Here is a 17,887-nt window from a genome sequence, read left to right as displayed (position 1 = left end):
GCCAGAAGTGGCTGAAATCTTAGAGCGCTTTAATGTCTTGCTCGGAATTAAAGTAATGGGAGACACAACCATAAGAAACCCACTCTAGGCCGTGTCGAGTCATAAAACTGTAATGCTGTGAAAGCACAGCAGCCAGAAATCACTGGTGATGTGAAGGGAGCAAAATAAATATCGGCTGGCTTTTTAATTAACTGCCTCTAAATAATGAAAATGAGCAAATTAGACTCGCTTTTAGTAGCAAAATACCATTATAATTTGAATATTCCTATTGATGGACAGCATGGTGTCTTTGACGGAGGCACGTAAATCAGGCAGGGCTCTTGCGCATCTCCTGGAAACCACACACCACTTAGCGTGCACCTGCTCTGTCCCCGCCGCACAAGCGCCAGCCGTGGTTGTGCCTCCCAGACCTGTGAGAGGGGCAAGTGTGAAGAAGCCAGAGCACAGAGCCTTCCACCCTACCTCTAGATCCCTTTAATAATTATTGCCAGGCTACTGAAAAGACAATTGTGATTAAGGGATGGGCTCTAAAGTCAGGGAGATCTGAATTTAGATCGGATTACAATTACTTTAGGACCCTGGGCAAGTCTTCCCTCCCTGTCTTCCAGCATCCTCATCCCTGTCATGGTCCTTGCACGAAGGGTTTCTCCAAAGCCCCCGGCACAGTACCTGACACATAATAAGCACTGGAGAACTATTAAGTGGTGAGAACAGGCCTCCTGCCTTGTTCCTGGCCTTAGGAAGGAAGGATCTAATTTTTCACCATGAGTATGATGTTAGCTGTAGGTTGATCATAGACGCCCCTTACCAGTTTGAACAACCTTCCTTCTAATTCTAGTTTCCTGGAGGCTGTATTGTGTATGGGTCTTGAATTTTGGTGAATTTTTTTTTCACATCTATTGAAGTGACCCTATGGTTTTTCTCCTTTATCCTGTTAATATAGTAATTACATCGACTGAACCCTGCATTTCTGGGATAAAGTCTACTTAGTCATAATCCTTTTTATAGAGTTGGATTAAATTTGCTAATATATTGTTGAGGATTTTGTGTCTATGTTCATGACAGATAGAGGTCTGTAATTTTCTTCACTTATAATGTCTGCCAGGTTTTGGTATCAGGGTAATACCAGCCTCTGAAAAGGAGAATGCGTTCCCTCCTCTTCTATTTCCTAAAAACAAATGATATATGATTAGTGTTGTTTCTTCTTTGGATGCAAGATAGAAACCGATGAAAACACCTGGCCTGGAGTTGCTTTGTGGAAAGATCTTCTGAAAAAATCCAATGATTTAATATATGATTTAAATATGGTAATAATCAACAGGGGTTTTTCTTAATCTACTCACTTTGAATTTGCGGTACTCTTCCTTCAGTACATTCTTGATTTTAGAGCTTTCTTCTTTTATGATATATGCATTTGAAGCTATAAATGTCTCTCTAAGCACCAATTTAACTGCATTTCACAGATTTTAATAGATTGTATTTGTACTGTCTTCAGTTCCAGTTATTTCTCTTTCAATTTCTTCTTTGTTCATGTATTGTTTCAATGTATATTGTTTAATGTCCAAATACCTGGGCTTTCTTTAGATTGCTTATTGTTAAACGCTATCGATTTCCAATTTAATTCTATTGTAGTCGGAGAACATACTCTAGGATTTCAGCTTTTAGATTGATTGGGTCATTTTATGGCCCGTACATGGTCTTTGTGACCATGACACGTGCGGTTGAAATGAATGTGTATTCTGCAGGTGCATGTACTGTTCTATAAATATCAGTTAGGACAAGTGGTTAATAGCATTGTTTAGGTTACCTATGACTTTATTCCTTTTTGTGTTGTTATTCTGTCAATTATGAAAATTCTCCCACAGTGATTGTCGAATTGTCTGTTTTGTCCTTTAATTTTGTCCGTTTTTGCTTCATGTGTTTTGAGGCTCTATAATTAGGTGCACGTGCTTTTATAATAGTTCTCTCTTCCATTTGTAATTATGTAATGTCCTTCGTTGGCAATATTATTTGTTCGACATCCATTTCATCTAATATTAATGTATCTACTTCAGCCTTGCTGGGCCCGCCATTTGTATCAGACATTTTTCCTACCATTCCTTTTGTCCTGTGCATGTTTTTATATTAAGAGCGCATCTCTTATAGACAGCACACATACAGTTGTCTCTTGCATTTTTACTCATTCTGATAATCTCTGCCTCTTTATGGGGATGTTTAAGGTGATTATTGATATGGTTAGATGTAGATCTACCATTTTATTGTTTGTTTTTTGTTTAACCTCCGATACTTGTTCCTTTCCTAACTTCTTTGGGATTGTTTGAACATTCTTTAGAATTTCACTTTGGTTATCATTGACTTTTAGCTATACCTCTTTTCCTTTAGTTTTAATGGTTACTTGCTGTCTGTATATATCTATAAATTTTCAAAGTCTTCATAGAATTATACTTCCTAAAAATACTTCCTAGTATTTTACCGCTTTGTATAAACTGCAGAAACACTGCAACTTTATACATTTACCACTCTTCTCCTACCATCTTTTATGCTATCGTGCTCTCATGCATCATATCTATACATATTATAAGCCCCCTACACAATGTTAGAATTTTACTTTAAACAATCATATATATGTGTATATATATATACATATATATAAAATAAAATATATATCATAAAATACAGATTTTTTAAACAATCATATATATATGTATTTTTTTAAAAGAAATAGGAGAAATGTAGTGTCGTAGATTTACCTAGATACAATTCCTGATGATCGATCTCCCTTTATCCCTGCAGACTCATGTTTTCCATAATATCATAGAGTTCTATTTTGCCAGGAAAAAAAAAATTCCTTTAGCATTTCTTATACGACAGTCTGGTGGAAATGAACTGAAATGTCTGCATTCCATCTTCTTTCTCGAAGGCGATTTTTTGCTTGTTACAGAATTATGGGCTGATAGACCTTTTTTTTTTTTTCTTTTAGTCCCTTAAAGATGTTGTTCCCTGGCCTGTAACTTCAACGGTTTGAGATTCATTAGCAGTCATTCAAATTATTGTTTCCTGTTTATAATGCCATTTTTCTGCGGCTGCTTTCTCTTTCTCTTCAGCTTTAATGCACATAGGTGTAGTTTCACCCATATTTACTCCTCTTGGGATTTATTGGCTTTTTGAGCACATGAATATATGTCTTTCACCAAATTTGGAAGGTTTTCAGCCATTATTTATTTGAATATGATTTTTGCCTCATTCTCCCTCTCCTCTCTTTCTGGGACTCCAATGACCTATTATGTAAGACTTTTTGATAGCAACCCATAGGTCCCTGAGGTTATATTTTCTTCAATATTTTTTCTCTTTCTATGTCAAATTTCTCACAAGTCGTCAAAGCTCTGTTTATCTCTGTGTAGTCTTTGTTCTCTCTTTCCTTCAAATTGGATACTTTGATATTGATTTCTCACATATTCATTCACCCATCCTATCATCTCTATCCTGCCCTTAAGTCCATCCAATGACTATTTTATTTCAAATATTATCTTTTAATTATAGAATTTGTATTTGATTCTTTTTTCTATGTTGTATTTGTCTGATGAGATTTACATCTTTTCATTCATTATCAGCATATTTTCTTTTATAGCTCTAAGCCTACTTATAAAAATAAATAATACACTTTTTTGAAAATACAAATACCTGAGTCATCTTGGCATTGGGCCCTGTTGTCTTTGCCCTTCGGAAATGGTCACGTTTTCCTGACTCCTCATATACCAACGAAGGGTAGATTATATCCAGGGTATTTTGTATGTTATACTGAGATGACACTGAATTGTCATATTCCTTCCCAAGAACTGTTGGTGTTTTGTTTGAACAGGCAATTAACTTATTTCAACTCAAACTATAAACCCTCCCTTGCCTGCTATGGGCAGCAGTTCAGCTCTCAGTGCACATGGCTTTCAGTCTGTCCCCCACATGCACAATTCTGAGGCCAGCCAGAGACATGGGTATTTCAGCATAGACTGGGCTTCCCCTTCCCTGGTTCACTCCTCTCCGGGAGCCCTCCCTCACCCTCCAGCAGTCCTGTCCATCTGGCCAGAAAGACAACAGGTTTGCTATCAGAGTGTTAGTCCCCCAGTTCCGCCAGAGCTGCACTTGCCCTCAGGCAAAGGATCAGTACAGAAGACTCGTAAATACACTTCGTAATACTGAACGGCACACTCAGAAACGGTTAAGACAATACATTTTATGTTATGTGAATTTTATCACATTTTAAAAAATTGTTAAAAATCCAAGAACACACCCGTTTTTAGTAGTTTTTTTCTACTCCCCTCCAAAATCTGTTGACTTTTAGTCGCTCTCCAGGCTTCAGGTATTTGGGAGGGGGAGCTATTTTTCCAGGGTTGTGGGTATTGTGAAAGAGTCAGGGTGTTAGGAGCCTACCCATTCACATCAGAACAGAACTCCTTAGTTCCCTTTACTTGAATCTTTTACAACCCCAAGTTTGCTGTCCTCCCAGTTTCAGGGAAATAAACACAGTGCATTACATTTTCTGTGAGTTTGAATTATTCTAATTAGAAAAAAAAATGTAATGAGAATTTTGATATTGTATGACCCAACATGAAATATATAATTGTCATTTTATAAAATTATTATTTTACTATTAATCTAGTACTAATATTATTGAATTTATTTTATAAAAATAAATTTTTCTTTATAAAAAATGACACATTTTTAATTTTGGTGACTAAATGAATTATAAATTCAAATCCTATTGCCAGAAGACTTCTACCTTAGCTGATAAATAATGAAAGCCATTTATCAGCCATACATCTGAATTTCTGTAAGTGACCAATGTGCTATTATTTAAATATGCAATATCATTAGAATTTCAAAGTATTTTCTGTTTTATAATAAAAACCATCCAAAGCAGTAAGAGGCCATGCTAATTCAAGGCCTGACAATCAGCACTTTGGGAACTTGAGCTAAATTTGGCTTAATCATCTGAAGAAGGCCAAATGGGCTGTTGTTTGAAGTGGAAACATTACTCTAAATATTACGAATAATGCTGAGATATAAAAATCAGCATTAAAGCAGAACAATTCTATAATTACTGTAGGATGCATCCTCTGTACTTTGCATGTATTTCTATGGAAAATTAGCCTTAATGATGGACGCTATTAATTATGTAGAGCAACACTGTCCAACAGAAATATAATTCCAGCCACATACATAATTATTTATTTTCTAGTAGCCACATTAAACAAGAAGAAACAGGTGAAATTGATTTTGATAATGTGTTATATACCTAAAATATCCAGTATTATCATTTTCATGTGCTGTCAAATAGAAAATTATTAATGAGAAATTTTTCATAAAAAGGTTTTTCAAATCTGATGTGTATTTTACACTTATAAGACATCTCAATTTGAACTCTAAATTTTCATTGGAAATATTTGGTCTGTATGTAGATTTCATAATTTATGGTTGAAAAAATTGATTCACATACCCAAACATACTTAAAAGTTTTCCAGTAACTGAATTGGGCAACTGTTCTTAAATGTACAGTTCAAATGATAAAAATTAGATAAAATTTAAGATCCAGCTTTTCAGTCACGCTAGCCACATATCCAGTATTCAAGAGCCGCACTGTAGCTAGTGGCTTCCGCCCTGAAAAGTGCAGAGTAGAGCATTCAAGAAGGTGTCCTTCGAAGGGAAACTTGCCTCCTGTGCCTATCCAAGCTGCTAAAGACACTGTAAATGAGAAAAATTCAGAATGAATTACAGAAAAAAATAAAATTGAAAAAATTGGGTGGAAGCAAACAAAGCCTTCAAGTTTGATTGGGTTACAGTGTCTGACTGGTTCAGTGTTGAGGCTGTATGTGAGACCCCTGTTTGGACACTGGGAAAAAGGAGACAGGAAGAGATTCCAAAGATTTTACCTGTCAGCATGGATCTATACCAATTCCATTTGAATATTAGTCTTCAGGTCTTCCTCTGGTTAATTGAGGAGTTTATAATATTCAGTCCTCATATCTTGAAAACTCATTAGCACTCATTAATTATTTGGTCCTCACAATCCCAGATTTCAAGATATGTTACAAAGCTGTAGTAATTAAAACAGTATGGTACTGGCACAGAAACAGACACATAGATCAATGGAACATAACAGAGAGCCCAGAAATAAATCCATGCTTATGTGGTCAACTAATCTTCAACAAAGGAGGCAAGAATATAAAATGGGGAAAAAATAGTGTCTTCGATAAATGGTTCTGGGAAAACTGGACAGCTACATACAAAAGAATGAAACTGGACCATTTTCTTATACCACACACAAAAATAAACTCAACTTGGATCTAGATATGAGACCCAAAACCATAAAACTCCTAGAAGAAAACATAGTAATTTCTTTGACATCGGCCATAGAAACATTTTTCTAGATATGTCTCCTTACGCAAGGGAAACAAAAGCAAAAGGAACTCATAGGGAGAACATCAAAATAAAAAGCTTTTGCACAGGAAAGGAAACTATCAACAAAACTAAAAGGCAACCTACTGAATGGGGGAAGATATTTGCAAATGACATATCCAATAAAGGGTCAGTATCCAAAATACATAAGGAGTTTACACAACTTAACACCAAAACAAACAAATAATCTGATTTAAAAATGGGCAGGAGACCTGAATAGACATCTCTCCAAAGCAGATATGCACATGGCCAACAGACACATGAAAAGTTGCTTAATATCACTCATCATCAGGGAAATGCAAATCAAAACCACAATGAGGTATCACCTCACACCTGTCAGAATGGCTGAAATAAAAAACACAAGAACCAATAAGTGTTGGCAAGTATGTGGAGAAAAAGGAACCCTCATGCACTGTTAGTGGAAGTGCAAATTGGTGTAGCCACTCTGGAAAACAGTATGGAGGTTCTTCAAAAAATTAAACATAGAATTACCCTATGATCCAGTAATTCTACTACTGGGCATTTACCCAAAGAAAGCAAAAATACTAATTCAAAAAAAAAAAAAAATCTGCACCCCCTATGTTATGGCAGCATTATTTACAATAGCCAAGATATGGAAGCAACCCAAATGTCAATCAATAGATGAATGGATAAAGAAAATGTGATCCATAGATATAGATATAGATAGATATAGATATAGATATAGATATATGTGTGTTATATCTATAATAGAATATTACTCAGCCATAAAAAAGAATAAGATCTTGGCATTTGCAACATGGGTGGATCTAGATGATAAAATGCTAAGTGAAATCAGTCAGAAAAAGACAAATACCATATGATTTGATACACATGTAAAAATTAAGAAACAAAACAAATGAACAAAGAAAAAAGAGACAAACAAAAAACAGACTCTTAAATACAAAGAACAAACTGGTGGTTGCCAGAGTGGGTGACATAGATAAAGGGGATCAAGCCTACACTTTTATGGTGATGAGCACTGAGTAGTGTATGGAGATGTTGAATCACTATATTGTACACCTGAAACTAACATAACACTATGTGTTAACTATACCTCAATGAAAAAAAAGAAAAAAATATTTGGTCCTATGGATAGCTCCTATTTCTGAAATTGTGAGCCCTGACTCTGATTGTAAGAACAGTTGTAGGCTTCTGGGGACCTCAGCGTCTCCTAAGATTCCCTCCCTGTGGGAGGTAGATGCTTACAAAAACTTTGTTGATGGAGATAACTGGAGAGTGGTAGAGGGCCATTATATGTGTATAGGACTTTTTCATTCTCCAGGCACTTCAGCATCCATTATTTCCCCTAAAGGCCAAGTAGGAGTTAGCTGAGGTGGATTCCAGGTAATGACTGTGGACTGGGTCTGACTGAACTGCACCCAACAGCTGTGGGCAAACAAGATCCCTTCATTTTTAAATAAGACTCTCCACCCTCTTTGACAGTCCCCCCTTCCTGCTTGCCAGTGAGAAAGGTGTCTGTTCCCATCTGGTAATTGCCTCCAGGTCAGTAATTTTTGAGACACAGAGTTTTAAAACATTCTTGGCAAACATTTAAAAATCCAGCTATGATGAACTCAGTCACTGTCCTATTCAGTGTGGTTTCCTTGCTCCCTCCCTTCTCTTGCCATCTGACAGCTCCTGACCTAAACTGTGGATACCTGGGGATCAACCAGTGAGGTCAGCAGAAGGGCAGGGAGTTGCTCCCACTGGCGAGGGCACAGAGGTGGGACTAGGAAAGAGCTCTCTCATCTGCCAGGCATTGACCTGCACTACCCTTCTGCCAGGAACAGAAGCCCCGAAACGCCATTGTAAAGAGGAAGACATGATGGCATCTCTAGGCAGGGTCTTGTCCCAGCAGAGATGTGTGAGCTGAAATTCAGCCCTCCTGGCAGCCGAAGCACCCCTCTGTGGTAGCTACATGATAGTAAACAGCTGCGCCTGGAAGCATTTAGGCGTGACATTGACTGACCATCATGCTTTGTGTTCTCACCACGCCCAGAACAGACACCTGTTACAGCCTTTGAGTACTTTATTGCACTTAACTCTTTGTTCATCTGCCTCCTCTTCCTGTCTGCGAGCACAGAGCTAGTCTCTGATTCATCCAGATCTCCCGCCGCTGGTCAGGCAGGTCTGCACATAAAGAGATGCAGTTTGTATTCACTGTAGACCCAAATAAGTGCTGGATCCCTCGTAAATGCTCAATAAATTATAAATAATTTTATAAATTATTATTCACTCAATTTCTGTTTATTATGCACATCTAGGGAAGGTTTGCTGAGTGAATGATGAATACAACACGTTTGTACCTGGAGTCCTTCAGCTCCAGACCACTGGTCACCAGGCAGAACAAATGACCACCCCACATCTCTTCAAGTTCTACTTGACCTAATTGTGATTAGCTGACCCAGGGGGACTTCTCCAAGTCTCTTGGCATATATAGTACTTGTTGTATCATTTATTCACTCAAAAAATATTGCCAAAGAAGGAAAAATGCATTGTCTTCTTTGGTCTTTCAGCAAAGCAATAACTATGCCGTGTAAATCTTCCAAAAGGAGGGGGATTTTGATCTCAGAACATAGGAAAATGACTTTTTAAAAATTTTTATTTATTTATTTATAATTTTTTTATTTGAAAGACAGGGCTGGAGAGCAAGCAGGGGAAGTACCAGACGAGAGAGAGAAGCAGGCTCCCCGCTGAGCAGGGAGCCTGATGTGGGGCTCGATCCCAGGGCCCCGGGATCACCACCTGAGCTGAATGCAGATGCTTAACCCACTGAGCCACCCAGGTGCCCCAGAAAATGGCTTTTTAAATAAAAGAATATGTTTTATTTTGCTCAATACCAAGTAGACAGAAAGCTATAAATGGTGACAGCACCCCTCCCCCTGACTTCGCTGTCTAATAGAAATAAAGTAAGTCGCCAATATGCATTTAGCTACTTGCAGGCTTGAAAGCAGGATTTATTCTTATCGCAATAATGAAAAGCAGATAGACCTTCACACTTCCCAGAGCACTTGCGCATTTCGTGTGTCAGCGTGGCCTCATGGCCCTTTCAGGATTCGGCGTGGTCATATCCTCAGTTGTAATGAAGAGGAATTTAGGAGCCAGCCAAGGTCACACAGCTGAGAAGAGGAGAGCCGGGACCCCAACCAAGGTCATCTGCCTGCCACCAGACACATGAGGGAGCAGCAAAAGCGATGATCCATCACAACTTTCCCTTTCGCTTTCTACTTTGGGACATTTTAAGTTTTTATCGAGAGCAAGAGGGCTTAAAATCAACTCTTTCTTTTAAAGTATAGATTTATTTCTCAGTCCAGCCCTAATTTGATATTCTGGACATGATTGCCTCTTGATGTGATTAGCATTTGTCCTCTCCCATTTTATTATACTTAAAGTGACTGCAGATGGCTCTAGGTAGCCGTGTGCAGTACCCTTTACACATCGTACCCCCTGCCCAGCCCTCTGGCAGCGCGGTCGGTGGTCACGGTCTGCCAGGCGTGCGTGCTGGAGGACACAGTGTGCAGCGGACAGCAGGTGGGATCGCCCTCCATCTGGAGGCACCTCGCCAATCTGGAGGAGAAGTCTTTACAGATCAATCGTTTTCCTCGGGCCTGGGGCGGTGGACCTGGCCTGGAGCTGCCTCAAAGACTAGCTGCATGCTGCGGGTAGAGTGTTTCTCAAGGGGGCGCTATCGCTATTTTGGGTGAGATGGTTCTTGGTGAATTAAGACTGGCCCACTCGGAGCAGGATGCTTAGCACCCTTGACTCTTGCCCAATAACGGCCGTTCGCGACCTCCTGCCGCTGTGACGAGCAAAATTAAGCAGCCGCACAGTGCCCACCCACCCCAAAAACCCACCCTGTGAAGCAGTACAGGCCCTGGATGAGATTTTGCAGACCCGGGGTAGAGTCGCTGACCAGTGACGTTCAGGAAGCTAAGTGTATGTAAGCCGCGGCTGATGGGTACAAGGTGTTTCAAAGAGCAGACGGGTTTTGAATGATTCAAAATATTTCTGCTGATGAAATCGTCTCCGCAATCAGCCCCTTCATTTCTCAAACAAACAGGGAGTTTGCCAGATGTGTGTGACTTTTCTTCAATATAATGACAGGGATAAGAGCTATCATTGATGTAGGGCTTAACGTCATGCCCGGCACTATTAAGTGTTCCATGTGTGTTAACTCATTTAATCCTCCCAACAACCAAAATTGCAATGAGGTGACTATGACTGATACCATCCCATTTTACAGATGAGGAAACAGGCACAGAGAGGTAAGTGACTTGCCCAAGGTCACACAGGTAGTTAACTGAAGAGGTAGAATTCGAGTCCAGCCTCTCTGGCTCCAGAGCCAGATTGTAACCATCCATGTTTGGATGAAGATCTGGAAATGAAGTTTCTTGCCCCCCAGCACTCTGTGGACGTCAAGCTCTACCTAGGTGACTCACTACAAAGGCTTCGGCTGTGAGATATAACACATGTTGTGTTACTCTGAGGTTGGGAGTCTTCTGAGAGGTGATGGGCTATGTTTTAAGCATCAGGAACAAAATATGGAATCATGATCTGGGTGGAAGATGTGCTTGGTAAGTTACAAGAACAGACTTCTCAAGCTTTTTGGTCTCATGACTCCTTATACTCTTAAACATTAAACATTAAGGACCCTCAAGAGCTTTTGTCTATGTGGGTTATGTCTATCGATACTTACTATAGAAAAAAATTAAACTGAGAAACTTTCAAATCCTTATTTATTAATTCACTTAAAAATAACAATAATAAATTCATTACATGTTAACATAAATAACATGCTTTGATAAAAAAATTTTTCCCCCCGGGGTGCCTGGGTGGCTCAGTCGGTTAAGTGTCTGCCTTCAGCTCAGGTCATGATCCTAGGGTCCTGGGATCAAGTCTCTCATAGGGCTCCCTGCTCAGTGGGGAGCCTGCTTCTCCCTCTGCCTGCTGCTCCCCCTGCTTGTGCTCTCTCTCTGTTAAATAAATAAATACAGTGTTTAAAATATATTTTTTTTTCCAAAACAAAATAAATTAGTGAGAAGAGTGGCATTGTTTCCATTTTTGCAATCTCTTCAATGTCTAGCTTGCTAGAAGACAGCGAGAGCCTCATCTGCTTCTTCTTGAGATATATTGTTCAGAGGAAGCATGTGAAGAAAAAAATAGGGCCTCATCCAGGTATGTAGTTGGAAAAGGGAGGAGTATTTTAAAAATCTTTTCAGATAACTATAGATATTCTTCTCTGATAACAATACCTGAACTCCATAAGTAATAGTTCCTTAAAGGTTAGCTATAATAGGGAATCTGAAATCACGTTAATGAATTTACCATATACTGTTATATTAAAATCCACCGGTTGGTCTCGCACTGTGAATGGATCTTTTCCCCATTCGTGACTGTGTAAGACTATACCTTGGTCATCTGGAAGATACTGATTCACTGGCAAGTCGGTCTTTCAAAACTTGACGTATTTCATTATACGGTATCCCACAGTCACAGTCATTAGTATCGCTAACCATCTCATCAGAAAAGTATTAACGTAAATTGTGAAAACTTACTGTGGCAGACACGAGTCTTCCAAAATTAAAAGCGCTAATCTTATCATTGGCAACAACTACTACTGGTTCTTTTCCTTGAAATGACGGGCTTACTTTAGAAAGAAGTCTGCCACACACTCCTGTTTGAATAAACATAGTTTGTCCATCAATCCTTCTTTCAAGTAAAAAAGGCATTCTGTGTCAAAGGGTCCTAGTGTCAGCTCCCACTCGACTCACACAAATGCTTTTCTTCGAGACACATTAGCATACTTTGCTCTGCAAGGTGCTTCACGTATACTTTCCATTTTGTTACATAGAATATTAAAAAGTTGTATACTTGAGGATTGAGATTTAATGAAATTAATAATATTTACTGCATTATCTGGGTTATTCTTAAGTGAAATTGACTTTTTTTTTTTTTTTACTCCAACTGTATGTGATAAAGAATACAGGTAGGTACTACTAGGGCACCTGCATTTTTATTTTTATTTTTTAAGATTTATTTATTTATTTATTTATTTGGGAGAGAGACAGAGACAGAGATAGCAAGACAGAGCACAAGCGGGGAGGAGAGGGAGAAGCAGGCTCTCTGCTGAGCAGGGAGCCTGATGCAGGGCTCCATCCCAGGACCCTGGAATCATGACCTGAGCCGAAGGAAGATGCTTAACCCACTGAGCCACCCAGACACCCAGGCCCCAGCACTTTTATTCACCATTGCTTTTATACCATCGGTGCAAATATCACCACAGTGAAAAAGACAAGTAATGTCTTAATGTTACTAGCATGGTAATTTGACTCTGTGGAGCCTGAGGGGTCTTGGGGATCCCAGCGGTCCACAGATTGCCCTTGGAGAACCACTGTCCTACCATGTCACACTCACCCAGTGATAAGCAACAAGGAAGAACAATGAGCATGCTGGATTTAGAATCAGAGGATCTAAATCAGTCCTTGATCCACTCCTTACTATCCAAGTGACCTTGGGTGAACCACTTAATCTCTCTGAGACTCAGTTTCCTCATCTGAGAAACAGAATCACCACAACCTGTTGTTCAAGGGTATTCAAGGTTAGCCACCAAGTATAGTCTAAAATCTGTTTCATTCACCCATTCATCCATCAGTTTCATTCATTTCTCCCAGAATCTTACAGGAGGACTTAAGAGACAGCTACACCAGTGTCTGGGGGGCGTTGGGAGGTGCGTTCCTGTGGAAGAGAAGGTGATGGTGAGATAGACAGGGGTGCTGAGGGAGGGAACCATCGTGTCCCACCCTGCTACTGCACGGGCCCCTCTTCTGGTCTGGACTCTCAAGGGGGCCTCTGGGGAAGCCGAGTTCAGCTTCCTGAGGCCATGGCCAAGGCAGATCAGGCCTGGCAGCCTGGTGCTGCTGCCCTCACCTCCCCACAGAGTCCATTGCCAGCCCAGTAAGCGTGTCCATCTGTGTGCTGCTCTCCTACCCAAGAAAGCGTATCAGAAAGTCAGATTTTAGAAGTGGTATTTTTATACGGAAACCACCACTTAGCATCATCATTACAAACTTTTACTTTAAGCACATCACCACCCCCCCCACACACACACAGACTGCAATCCTTTATCAGTAATAACAAATTCTCGTGGCAGACCTCACAAAAGATGGAGACAGCCCAGTGAGTCACATATCGGTGCTGGGAACTGCACTTTGAAATATCCTTCCCCCTCAGCACTCCATCCTGGGACCTTTCTTCCACAGAACCTCTCTCAACTTATGGTGTTCTTAATTTGCTATCTGGTGTCGTTCTAGGTAAAGACAAATTAAAATGTTAAATTATGAGCATGAATTTTACCATTCATCTTTATACTATGCAATGCCAGTTTTAAATGCAAATATAAGAGCAGTTAACTGCTGTGCAGGGTCTCCCAAAATTACAGAATTTACATTTCATAGCTCATGTATGCATATGTATTTCATTTTTCACCAGAGCAGGGTAAATGCCACACGAACACAAATGGAACTCAACTGTTTTTATTTTGCTTCTTGATATGCACACATTTTATCCACACTCTCTGCCCTAGGCTTACTGATAGGAAGGACAGCCCCAGACTACAGGAACCATAGGCTGTCCTAGCTGTCCTCTTCCTCTCTGCCATTTCCAGCATAAGCGATTGACTACTATAGGGAAGTAATGTGAGTAAGAAAAGATAACACAGGTGTCTTAAAACATCCGTTGTCTTCCTTCTGCATTCAAAACAATTGTTCAAATAGAAAGGGAACCTCTCAGGGTGGTCAGCTCCCTGCTTCCTCAGTCATAGACATCACACGCTGAGTCCACTGAACCCGCACACACGGTGAGCACTCTGGAATTCGGTGCTCACTGGGCATCCTGAGTACTGCATGTAAATGGGGCACTAAGAACGAGTCTTCATCTCCTCTTGCTCACGGACATGTGCATTGTCCCATCGGACTTCATGTACAAAACACAAGCTCAAACATAAAATTATTAAGAATTTCAAGATGGGGGGTGGCGCCTGGGTGGCTCAGTCAGTTAAGCATCTGCCTTTGGCTCAGGTCATGATCCCAGGGTCCTGGGATCGAGTCCTGCATGGGGCTCCCTGCTCAGCGGGCAGCCTGCTTCTCCCTCTCCCTCTGGCCCTCCACTCTGCTTGTGCTCTCTCTCTTTCATGCTCTCTATCTCTCTCACGCTCAAATAAATAAATAAAAGCTTAAAAAAAAAAAAAGAATTTCAAGATGGTAACAACAGAGACTTAAACCCAGCTCAGGGTCCTCTTGAGCTCGGAACACTATGTGGCCCTTGGGTCACATGCACATGAAGCTGGCCCTGCCCCACGGCCTCTGCTGCTGCCACACTGGCCCCTGCAGATCCCTTGGGCTCCCATGTCCCTTCCCACTGAAAGGCCCTGGGGTATCTGCTCCTCTGCCTGAGGCTTGCTTCCCTCCCTCGTGGCCTGGGCATGTTCCTCCTCGTCCTCCTGTGATCTCAGCTCAGCTGTCCCATCCTTAGGTAGCCCTTCCTGCCCTGCCAACGGGTCAGAACTTCCTGAGACCCCTGGAGTTTTCCTTCAATCATGCATCGTGGCCACCATTTTTCATTTAGGGCTGTGATGACCGGATCGCTCACTGTCTTCCCTCCGGTTTTGCTTCTCAGTGTGGCACCAGGGCTGGGCACATGCTCCCTAATAAATATTCATGCGGTGAATGAACGAATGAAAAATGAATGAATATTTTTGCAACTGGAGCACAAGTGTCAGGTGAAGAGGTGGGATAAATGAGGCTGGCCTGAATTTTGTTAGTGAGGCTGGTGAGACTATGTGGGCATCCTATGGCCCATGTTTACTTGCTGTCTCTTCTAGGTAATGAGTGCTTGATGATAGGCTATCCTTGTGTTTTAAGGGATCCAAGTCTTTTCCTTTTTGTCTCCAGGCCCAGCATGGTGCCTGGCGCTTACTCGGCTCTCAGAAAGTTCTGGTCCTATTGAACTGAACTGAGCTGTACTTAGATGAAGTGTGTGGCCCTGAGGCTTCCTGTGTCTCCCCCTCCCGTGTCTCCTTTTCCTCCATTCTCTCCTTCCCTCTTGTTAAGGATTTCTGAGTCTTGAGAACCACTTTAGCGGTGACCAAAATTTTCCAACAGAAAATTACCCTCATTTATTTTCAGTTTAACTCGACTCTTCAAAGAAAAATGGCCTGATTGGTCCTATAATCATGCAGCGGTTGGGCACTCCAGAGACTGCCCCAAATCCAGGTCGGGCACATTCGCTGGTAATATTGCCATATTGGCATTGCTCTTGGGGTAGAATCACAAGGCAGGCACTTCCGAAGTTCATCCATTCAACCCCAGCCAACTCGGAGCAGAAATTAAACAGGAGAACCAGACAGATCCTGCTGTTCCACCCTGAGGGCTGCAGAGCTAGCCGTGTCTGAGAGCAGTCCAGTGACACCACGGATCCTGAGCGACAGCGGCACAATGGGACCCATCCTTCTTGTTAGGCCTGGTCTGCAACCTGTCTGTCTTGTCCATTATCCCACCCCTACGTCTGAGAAATGGCCAGGAGGGGCTGTAGTGAAAATGGAGTGCTCATAATGAAATTGAGGATCGATGAAATAATAAAAAATAAAAGCCTACAGGTAAGATGGGTATTGATTGACCATCTCAGAAAACATTGTTAGTAAGAGATCAGGGCATGCTTCCTGTATGTAAAATGGGGGATTTCTCTCCAGAGTGAGACTTGAATGGGAATATAGAAGCTACTGGAAGCAATCCCAAGTGCAGTCCCCTTGAAGTTATGGGGTTGCTTACGGAGGCTGCGGTGGCGTAGAAAGGGCATGGCTCAGGAGGCAGCTATCCTGGGGCTTCCACCAGCTTCAGCTCTGTGACCTGGAGCAGGTGATGACCTCTCTGATTCGGATTCTCTTTCCCCTTCTCCTCCTTCTCCCCTTTCTCCCCCTCCTCCTCCTCTAGCTCCTCTTCTTCCTCCTTCTTCTTTTTAATTTTACAAATTGGGATAAAACCCATGCCTCCAGGTTTGCTCTGAAGATTGAATAAGGTCACCTGGGTGGAGATACAGGAAGCATGCCCTGATCTCTTACTAACAATGTTTTCTGAGATGGTCAATCAATACCCACCTTACCTGTAGATATGGAGGTGCAGAGCAGGGGTGCAATCATGTTACCCCTTCTCCCCACAGTGTCAGGAGACTGTTCCTCTTTGAAACAGCTGGCCATGGCCGGGACTAGAGGCAAGAAAACGCCTGGTTGCCCTCAGAGTGAGGACCCCTTAAACTGTGCTCACTAGACCCCTCACCTTGACCCCAGCAATGTGGCGGGGACATCCCAGGGTAGACACGCTCCTCCAACACCATCTCCTGGGCCACTTTATAGGTGACACAGTGGAGACCCAGAGTCATTATAATTTGCCCACAGCAGCAAGTACGTGACGAATCCAGAATGTGACTCCAGGCCTCTGGGCTCCAAGTCTGTGCGTGACCCCCCAGCAGCCTAGAGCTGAACTCTTTGCTGCCTGTGTCACGTGATGCTCACACACACCCCACCCCGCCCCGTGAATGGTCTTTCTGGACATCAACACTTGGTCACCCCAACAAGACAGGAAGAGAATGTGTCTCAAGTTTTCAGCCCTTGCCAAGGCACTTACTACAGGGCTTACTTGCAGTTGGGGTTCAAGAAATAAATATCTGTCAATTGAGAAAAAGAAGATGTTTTCATGGCCTTATAATTTTAATGCAGAGAAATAGTCATAATATACATGAACCCAGCTGAGGGAGAGAAATGCATTAATTTCACAACATGTTCAGCTCTTTAAGAAGTTAGCTCTTCAGGCTCCACGGGGATTCTGGAACTCACATAGACTCACCCCCACTGTTATGAGAGAAAATTGTAACTGAGTGGTGCCCTTCTCCCCACAGGGAAGGGGTGGGTGGAGAGACAGAAGTGGTCGGGCGGAGCTGGCTGCAGCCACGTGGGGTGTTGAAACCAGGAGGACAGGACCGAGTGGTGCCGCTCACATTTAGGGAGCAAACAAACCCCCCTCACCAGGGCACCTGGTTAAAAAAACAATACACATTCTGATTCAGGAGGGCTGGGTGGGACCTGGGGTCTATATTTTTAACAAGTTCCCCAGCAATGCTCATGCTGCTGGCTCAGGGGGCAAAACACGGCAAAAGCTTTGGCCTTTTCCTCTTTCCTCTGCAGTCATTTATCTTTAGGCTGTGGGCAAAAATCCTTCTTCTCACACTGGGCAGAGGGCAAGCGGGAAAGCTGCTAGGAAAAGCAGCAAACTAGGACAATCAGCCAGCACCCCCGGCACCATGACTCCCCTTTTTCCGCTGGATAAACTTGATGGGTGACATTTCTATGTGTGAAACACTTCAATTT

General features: G+C 41.8%; 1 protein-coding gene across 1 annotated transcript in view; it reads left to right on the top strand.

The window, feature by feature from the left end:
- The window catches only part of CLSTN2 (calsyntenin 2), a 377,967-nt gene that overhangs the window by 209,105 nt on the left and 150,975 nt on the right, over positions 1 to 17,887 (top strand). The window lies entirely within an intron of this gene.

Source organism: Ursus maritimus, unplaced genomic scaffold (assembly GCF_017311325.1).
Source record: "Ursus maritimus isolate PB19 unplaced genomic scaffold, ASM1731132v1 scaffold_20, whole genome shotgun sequence".
In the NCBI taxonomy this organism is placed as follows: Eukaryota; Metazoa; Chordata; class Mammalia; order Carnivora; family Ursidae; genus Ursus; species Ursus maritimus.
Note: the sequence above shows the minus strand (reverse complement) of the source record. Positions and strands in the feature narration are given on the sequence as shown.